The sequence below is a fragment of the Solanum dulcamara genome, chromosome 1 (genome assembly GCF_947179165.1).
Source record: "Solanum dulcamara chromosome 1, daSolDulc1.2, whole genome shotgun sequence".
Lineage (NCBI taxonomy): Eukaryota > Viridiplantae > Streptophyta > Magnoliopsida > Solanales > Solanaceae > Solanum > Solanum dulcamara.
In genome coordinates this window covers 29,179,790-29,186,885 of record NC_077237.1, presented here as the reverse complement: position 1 = coordinate 29,186,885, position 7,096 = coordinate 29,179,790, and the positions used below count along the sequence as shown (strand labels likewise).

The 7,096-nt window shown below is 38.3% G+C and overlaps 1 long non-coding RNA gene across 1 annotated transcript; it reads left to right on the top strand.

The window, feature by feature from the left end:
• The first annotated feature begins 1,331 nt into the window (after window positions 1-1,331).
• On the top strand, window positions 1,332-3,599 carry LOC129887723 (uncharacterized). Its single transcript, XR_008766462.1, has 3 exons — window positions 1,332-1,448; window positions 1,540-1,634; window positions 2,253-3,599. It is a non-coding gene; the product is annotated as an uncharacterized LOC129887723 (long non-coding RNA).
• The last annotated feature ends 3,497 nt before the right edge of the window (window positions 3,600-7,096 follow it).

Sequence of the window (7,096 nt, the reverse complement as noted above, 5' to 3'; positions counted from 1 at the left end):
CCATCTTAAAAGCAACTCGATAAGGTTCGATGTATTTTGGGCTATGTTTCCTTTTCTTGCCGAATTTTATTACTCTCTTCCTGGGTGACTCTGTTGTGGACACCTAGTCATCCATTGGAACTCTGCATGTCGATGTCGATTATCTGTATATCATTTCTGTCGATTCCGGGCTGCTAGTCAATAACTTGCTTAATCATATCGGGGTCTTTTAGTCTTTGCTCCAATAGGAGGACTTACACACTCTACCATACAACATCTTATAGGGGGTCTTCTGGATACTGGAATGGTACTCATTCTTATAGGCGATCTCAATAAGTGGTAGATGGTCATCCCAGTTACCCTTGAAGCCAACCACATAGGCTCGCAGTATATCTTCGAGCGTTTTGATAGTGCGCTCAATTTATCTAGCAGCTCGAGGGAAAACTGTGGTACTAAGACCTACTTGTGTTCCTGATATCACCTTGGATAGATCTCCAAACGTTAATTATAATCAAAGTTCTTCTATCTGAGATATTAGCTGGGAAAACCTCACGAAGTCTTACTACTTCCTTGTCCTATAACTTCACCTAGTTTCAGCTGCATAGGTGGTCTTGATTGAAAGCAAATGGGCTAATTCATTAGCCTAGCCATAATAATCCGTATAGTACCTTACTCTCGCAGAGTATAAAATAGGTTCATAGTGATATTGATAATTCGGGACTCTTTTGTTATAACCCGTATTTTTCACATTAGGATATTTCGGAGACAACGGTAACAAGTCAAGGGCAAGGCTATGTTTGATCTTGTTGGATACAAAATTTTTATGACTAAATTATAATTTCAACTTGGGAGTATTATAAAAGGTGAGGGGCAAAAATTGGAATTCCTCATAGAGAATGTTATATCCCGTATTTTATACGGTTGGATGTTTTAAGGTAGCCGTGGTAAAGTTAAGGGAATGAACATCTTCCAAAATTTATTTAATATACAAGTTGGATATGAATATTATTTATGATCATTAATAGTGTGGAAATATTGGAAAAGGCAAAGGGCAAAAAGGAAAATTCGCAAAGTGGCCTATGGTAATATTGTGGAAGGCTAGGGGTAAAATGGGAATTTCACAAAGTCTTCAAGAAGACTCATGTGGGCCCCACATGCCACATGGAAGCCCATGATTGGATAAAAGGGGTGTGTTGGACCAATGAAACCTTGACATGTGTCACCACTTAGGTCTTGACATTTGTCACCACTTAGGGCTTGACACGTGTCACCACTTAGGGGATGACATGTGTCACCCCTAAAGTTGTATATATATATATGAGTCTTATGACTCATTAATTTCCACACTCATCTAGAGTGTTCAAGACCAAGAAAAACGAAATGGCAAAAAAAAAAAAGAAGAAGAAGAGAAGAGAAGAGAAATTAAGGTAGAAAGAAGGAAAGTGCTACGGTTTTGGGAGGACAAAAAGGTAAGTTCTCCAATTCCGTTCCAAGAATTAATTATATGAGCTATAGCATGATGTTATGAAGATGTTAGTAATGAAATTTTATGGTTTGAAGCATCCCAAAACGTTACCAAACAGCCAATAAGTTTCAGCTGCGCTAAAGGAAATTCCGAGGCAAGTTTTGGCGAGTTTTGGTGAATTTCGGGAAAGGTAAAGTTTTTTGTTTTGAACTGGACTTTATGATGATGTTATGAAGTATATTACATGTCTTAAAATATGCTGGAAGTGGAAAAAAATGTATAAGGACGTTTGACGTTGGAAACAAACTAAATGGAAGTCGTAGTAGTTAAATCAAAGTCGTGTAGTGTGTTGTTGTTGTGGTGCTGCAGTTTGGTGGTGGTTTAATTGCGTGTTGCAGGGCTGTAAAGTACTCAAAAATGGATGTGGGTTCTTCTGGTTGCAGCCACACAACCCTCCATTTGGTATGACTACATATTTTATGAAATAAAGGTTAAAAACTCTATTTTGGTACCGTAGTTTGGAATGAGTTGTATAGAGCTTGTATTGTGTAAAGTTGAAGTGATTTACTTGTATACATGCTGCTGGCTGTTTTTGTTGGTATGGGTTTTGACATGGTGGCCGAGTTGAAAACTCGGGGATGGTCAAGTTACAGGGGAGATGCTGCCCGATTTTCGGTAGATTCGGAGCTAGTAATAAACTAGTCGAGAGACATAGATAAGGAAATGATTCCTATGGTTACTTGGGTGTAGAGTTGGAAATTGGAAAGTGAAAGTTTATTAACCTTAGTATTAATTTCATGTTAAATAGGTTCAAGAGGCGACGAGGCGAGCATAGTTAAGAGTAATCCGTAAGAGGTACGTAAAGCGAACCTTTCTTTCTTTTGGCATGTCTTTGTCATAAGTACGTAAAGCTTATACTTTCTCTTCTTTTGGCATGTATTTGTTATAAGTATGTAAAACCTTTCTTTCTTTTGGCATGTTTTTGACATAAGTATGTAAAGCATATTCTTTCGATTTTCATGTTTTGACATAAGTATGTAAAGCTAATCTTTGTTTTGGTATGGTATTTATGAAACAAAATTATGACTTTTATATAATTTCAAAGAGGTTCCTATTCCTAGAGCCATTAGGATGGCCAATTCCTTGATTTCCAAAAGGTATTTTATTATGCTTCGATACGTCTATATGATTCCAGAAGATTTATTCTGATATAATCCAGGGTAACTTTCGAAAGGTACTTGACATGAGTCTCGTCTTGATTTTTAAATGATAGCTCATTCTGATTATTCCATTGAGTCTTAAATATGATTTAAATTGCATATAGTTTCTCACTACTCCACTCGTGGATGCCTCAATGCTTCCTTCACTGAGCTTGGGCCAGGATATGTTATCGTGCATACTTCTCTGCATTGTTAGTCGTGTCCCAACGTGAGGGGGTAGGTATGACATGTACATGGGGTGGTGTATGTTATGCCACGGAGTTATGCTGTGCCATGTACACATATGCTTATGATATGATATGATTTGATATGGCCATCTGATATGATATGATATGATTTGTTATGGAGATATTCCCTATTCTGGTGTTATGCTGTGCTGTGGCGCCAATGACAGGAGGGCGACCACATTTGTTCACCGAGTTCCATAATGGGGCCGGATATGGCATATGTTTTTCTGCATACATTATCTGAGGTTTTGATCAGCATTTGATATCTCCAGACATTTTGCTCAGTTTTGTACATTCTATTGCGGTAATGACTTTACTTATTACAACCCATTATATGTGGTTTGATAAGCATTTGATATTTTTGGATATTTTGCTCATTTTTGCACATTCTGCTCTGGTAACGACTTTACTGATTTCAGTCCAGGCTTTACATACTCAGTACATTTTCCGTACTGACCCCCTTTCTTCAGGAGCTGCGTTACATACCCGCAGGTACAGACAATTGGTTTGCTGATCCGCTTGCTTAGGACATCCACCATGTTGGTAGACAGTGCTCCTTTGTTTGGAGCCCTATTTTGGTACTGACACTTTCTGTTGTATATATATATACGTTGTTCAGGGGTACGGCGGGGCCCTGTCCCGTCATATGACTAGGATATCATTCCGTAGAGGTCTGTAGACATGAGATGTGGGTTTTATATATATGTTTTGGGGTTTTTTTGTGTTTCGTGATGGCCTATCGGCCCTCATGCTTTATATCTGTTTAGAGATCCCTTCTGATCATTACCTATGTTTATTCGATTAATGTACTAAGTGGGGCTAAGGGTACGTATGGGTGCCCAACTCGGGCACCAGTCATGGCCTACGGAGTTGGGTCGTGACATCTTTAGTCTCGTATAGTCCTTCTCGACTCCTCTTAAAACTTTAATTGACACTCTACCTTTTGGGTTTTGTTTTTCCATCCTCAGAGTTAGCTTTCATAGTCATTCTGTGCTTCGTTTATCATTACTTGATATAGTTCTAAAGGAATTTGACATATAAGTCTGCCATCTTCTAGTAACCTGGTAGTTCTGCTCCTCTTGGTTTAAACCTTTTTACAATTTCCTTACCTCAGCTTGTCCCAGCTTATAACACTTTAGATACGTTATCTCGTGTTACCCTTTACCTTTATGAGAATACGAGAGGGTGCTCACCTTAATCTGAGACATACCTTAGCATTGTCTCGCTAGGTCTCGTATGCTACCTTGTCATTTTCCCCCTCATCCTACAATCAGTATCAGGATAGACCTTTGGTCCAATCGTGACCACTCTTTACCTTGCCCATGGTACTAATTTCATCCCAACAGTTTGGCTTTCCTATCTTCGTAGCCTTTGGTGGGGTATCCAAAATATCATAATTGCCTTGTAATTATTAAGCCTTATTCCTTTTATCCTATACTTACTCACCTAGAATGCTGCTTATATATACATACCCGTAGGTTGCACAATCATTCTGATGCAACTTGTAGGAGGTAGACGTAGTCTTTTCGTCCCCTAGTTTATTCTACTGTACACATCTTACTCACATTGAAACTTGCTTGTTCCATCTTGTTATACTTCTTTCTTTTCCCTTATTCACTTTTTGCTTTTCTCATCCCCTATCATAGGAGGTTTCGTGTTCGTTTTTCCTTTTCTTTTCTATTGCAACGTCATTTGTGACCAACTCTATAGCCAACATCTTAGATTTTGACCTAGTATGATATCATTATCCTTCGTAATGTCTCTTGAGTTACTCGATATCCTTTTACTACTATACCCTTTTCTTTTCATACGCATTCATCCTTTAGCGTTATGTCATTTAAGGTCTTGTTAAAAACTTCTTAACACTGCCTCACATAACATTCTGACTTCTATTCAATTATTGATGACTGCCAGATCTTCCTAACTTGGTTCAGCAAGGGATCTCATTGAAGTTTTAAATATCTATCTTAAATATGCTATCACATCAATTGCTTTTACCTTACCTTTGCCATTTTTTTATTGCCTTCCTCTTTAGAGGGTACCTACACCTTTATCTACTTATACCTTGCTCTATGTCTCTATGTCCAATCTCTATTTCATCCAATCTCTTTCCCCAATCTACTTGATGTCGTATCCTATCTTCGTCTCTCTGCATATTTTATAGCCTAACTATCCATGTACAAAATCTTGGCTAAATCACGAAGCGTCGAGAACCTTTTCATACATAGTGCGACACCTCATCTATTAATCTGTACTTGAGTAATGGGACTCATGGAACAACTTGTCCAAGGCCACCTTTTACTTGTCTTCATCCAAGAATTAATTAGCATATGTAGCCTTTCCCATTCCAATTAGGCAGTGCTAGTATTCCGATGATAACTATTCAAGGTTTTCTCGAGGTAGTAGCTTTATCCCAACTTATATCCTTTGTTTCTTGGGGTGAATGGAAGTTGCGCCATTTATTCCTTAAGTTTGCCGTCTTTTTCTTTTAAGGGTTCCATTATTTTTGGGGCGACGTTGTGTCCACGCGTCATTCCTTTATACCTTATGCCCCTTGCCCTTACTGTATACCCAACAACGGCTTTTGATTTAGTCAATACATACCAAGTACGCCTTACTAGAGGTCTTACTTTATCCCCATATTTTTATACCACACCTTTACATTCGTACTAATTTTCAGTTCGTGACATCTCTCTAGGGTGCTTCTGTTAGAAGTTCTTTCTCCAATCAGTCGGTGAAGAACTAATCAACTGTTATCATAGAACACTTTCCAACCACCATTAGAAGAAAACTAAAATCCCTTAAACATCACAATGCTTCTTAACACTTGACCTACATGGCCTCCTTCTGAATTTATCCTCGAGTTATGAGCAACTTATCTAGTTTACAAATAGCAGTTGGGGCTTGGTACTTTTCAAAAAGAGTGAAATTCAATCGTGGAACATCTTACCCTTCAACCTGAGCCCCCTGTTTTTGTTCCTACAGCACAAATACGGCTGGAGATACGTTGGTCTGAACTTTACTACTTAAATAGGCTTTTGTTTCTCCGAAATAAAATTCTCTAAGTAAAAAGGGTTGCCCCTTATCGACGACATAAAAGGTATCTCGTATAGCTTTAGTTAAACATAATAGGGATACTTAGTATCAACTTTCAAGGCATACTAAGAGTCTATGTTTCATTCCCTTATTTTGTTTTGGAAAAATTTCGACAGAGTTTCCTCTATACTCCTTACTTATCCCAAACCTGCACGCAGAAAATACCAATAATACCTCACAGGGCCAGCACATATATATCTTCATATCACATCATAGCCACACAGGGCTTTCAATATCAGCTCATATCGCAGCCACACAGGGCCTTCAATGTCAATAATAATAATAAAAAATAATGGACTTACCTCGTATGTCCAACTTCAAAATGCATCTGTTGCACTTTTCTGTGCCTTTACTTTACTTACCTGCGTGCTCCATAACTTTCCCATGTCATCAATTACTTCCTTCTATTAATGTCGTCCTTCTGCTAAAGTCCAAAGTTAGTATAAAGAATTGTCCTATGACTCAGATCTATAGCACGATCTCAGATGTGAAAGAAAGATAATATCCTAAATGTCCTGTAGCCTCCTGTTTATAGATCTGGTGCGTAACATATCGATAATCAAGACTCTACTAAACACGGTCTGCAGACAATCCAAGGACGAACTGCTCTGATACTATTTATGTCATGACCCAACCCCGTAGGCCATAATTGGGGTCCGACCTGGACCCTCCGTATATATATCTATCAGCTGTGGTCACATCAAATTATAACCATGCAATGCATATACATCAAGTGTAGTAAAACCGGACTACAAATAACATGATACATACATGAAAACCCCCATGGGTCATAACATTTCATATATTTGTAGCCTTTTTTCATTTGTATCATGACATAAAAGGGCACGCAAGCTGACAAGGCTGCCATAATATAACAACACGTACAATACATCATATAGACCCAACTGAACTAACTGATATATACAACCCACATATATATATCTGCAGATCTTTAAAAATATTGATGACACCATATGGAGGGATAGGGCCCCCACCATACCTCTGAATAAATAAAACAATTTTATACATCGGTGTTTAGTACCAAAAACTAGGCTCCAATACAATGGACACTCTTCCAGCTGAGCTGAGTGGAATCCTAAGCCAATGGA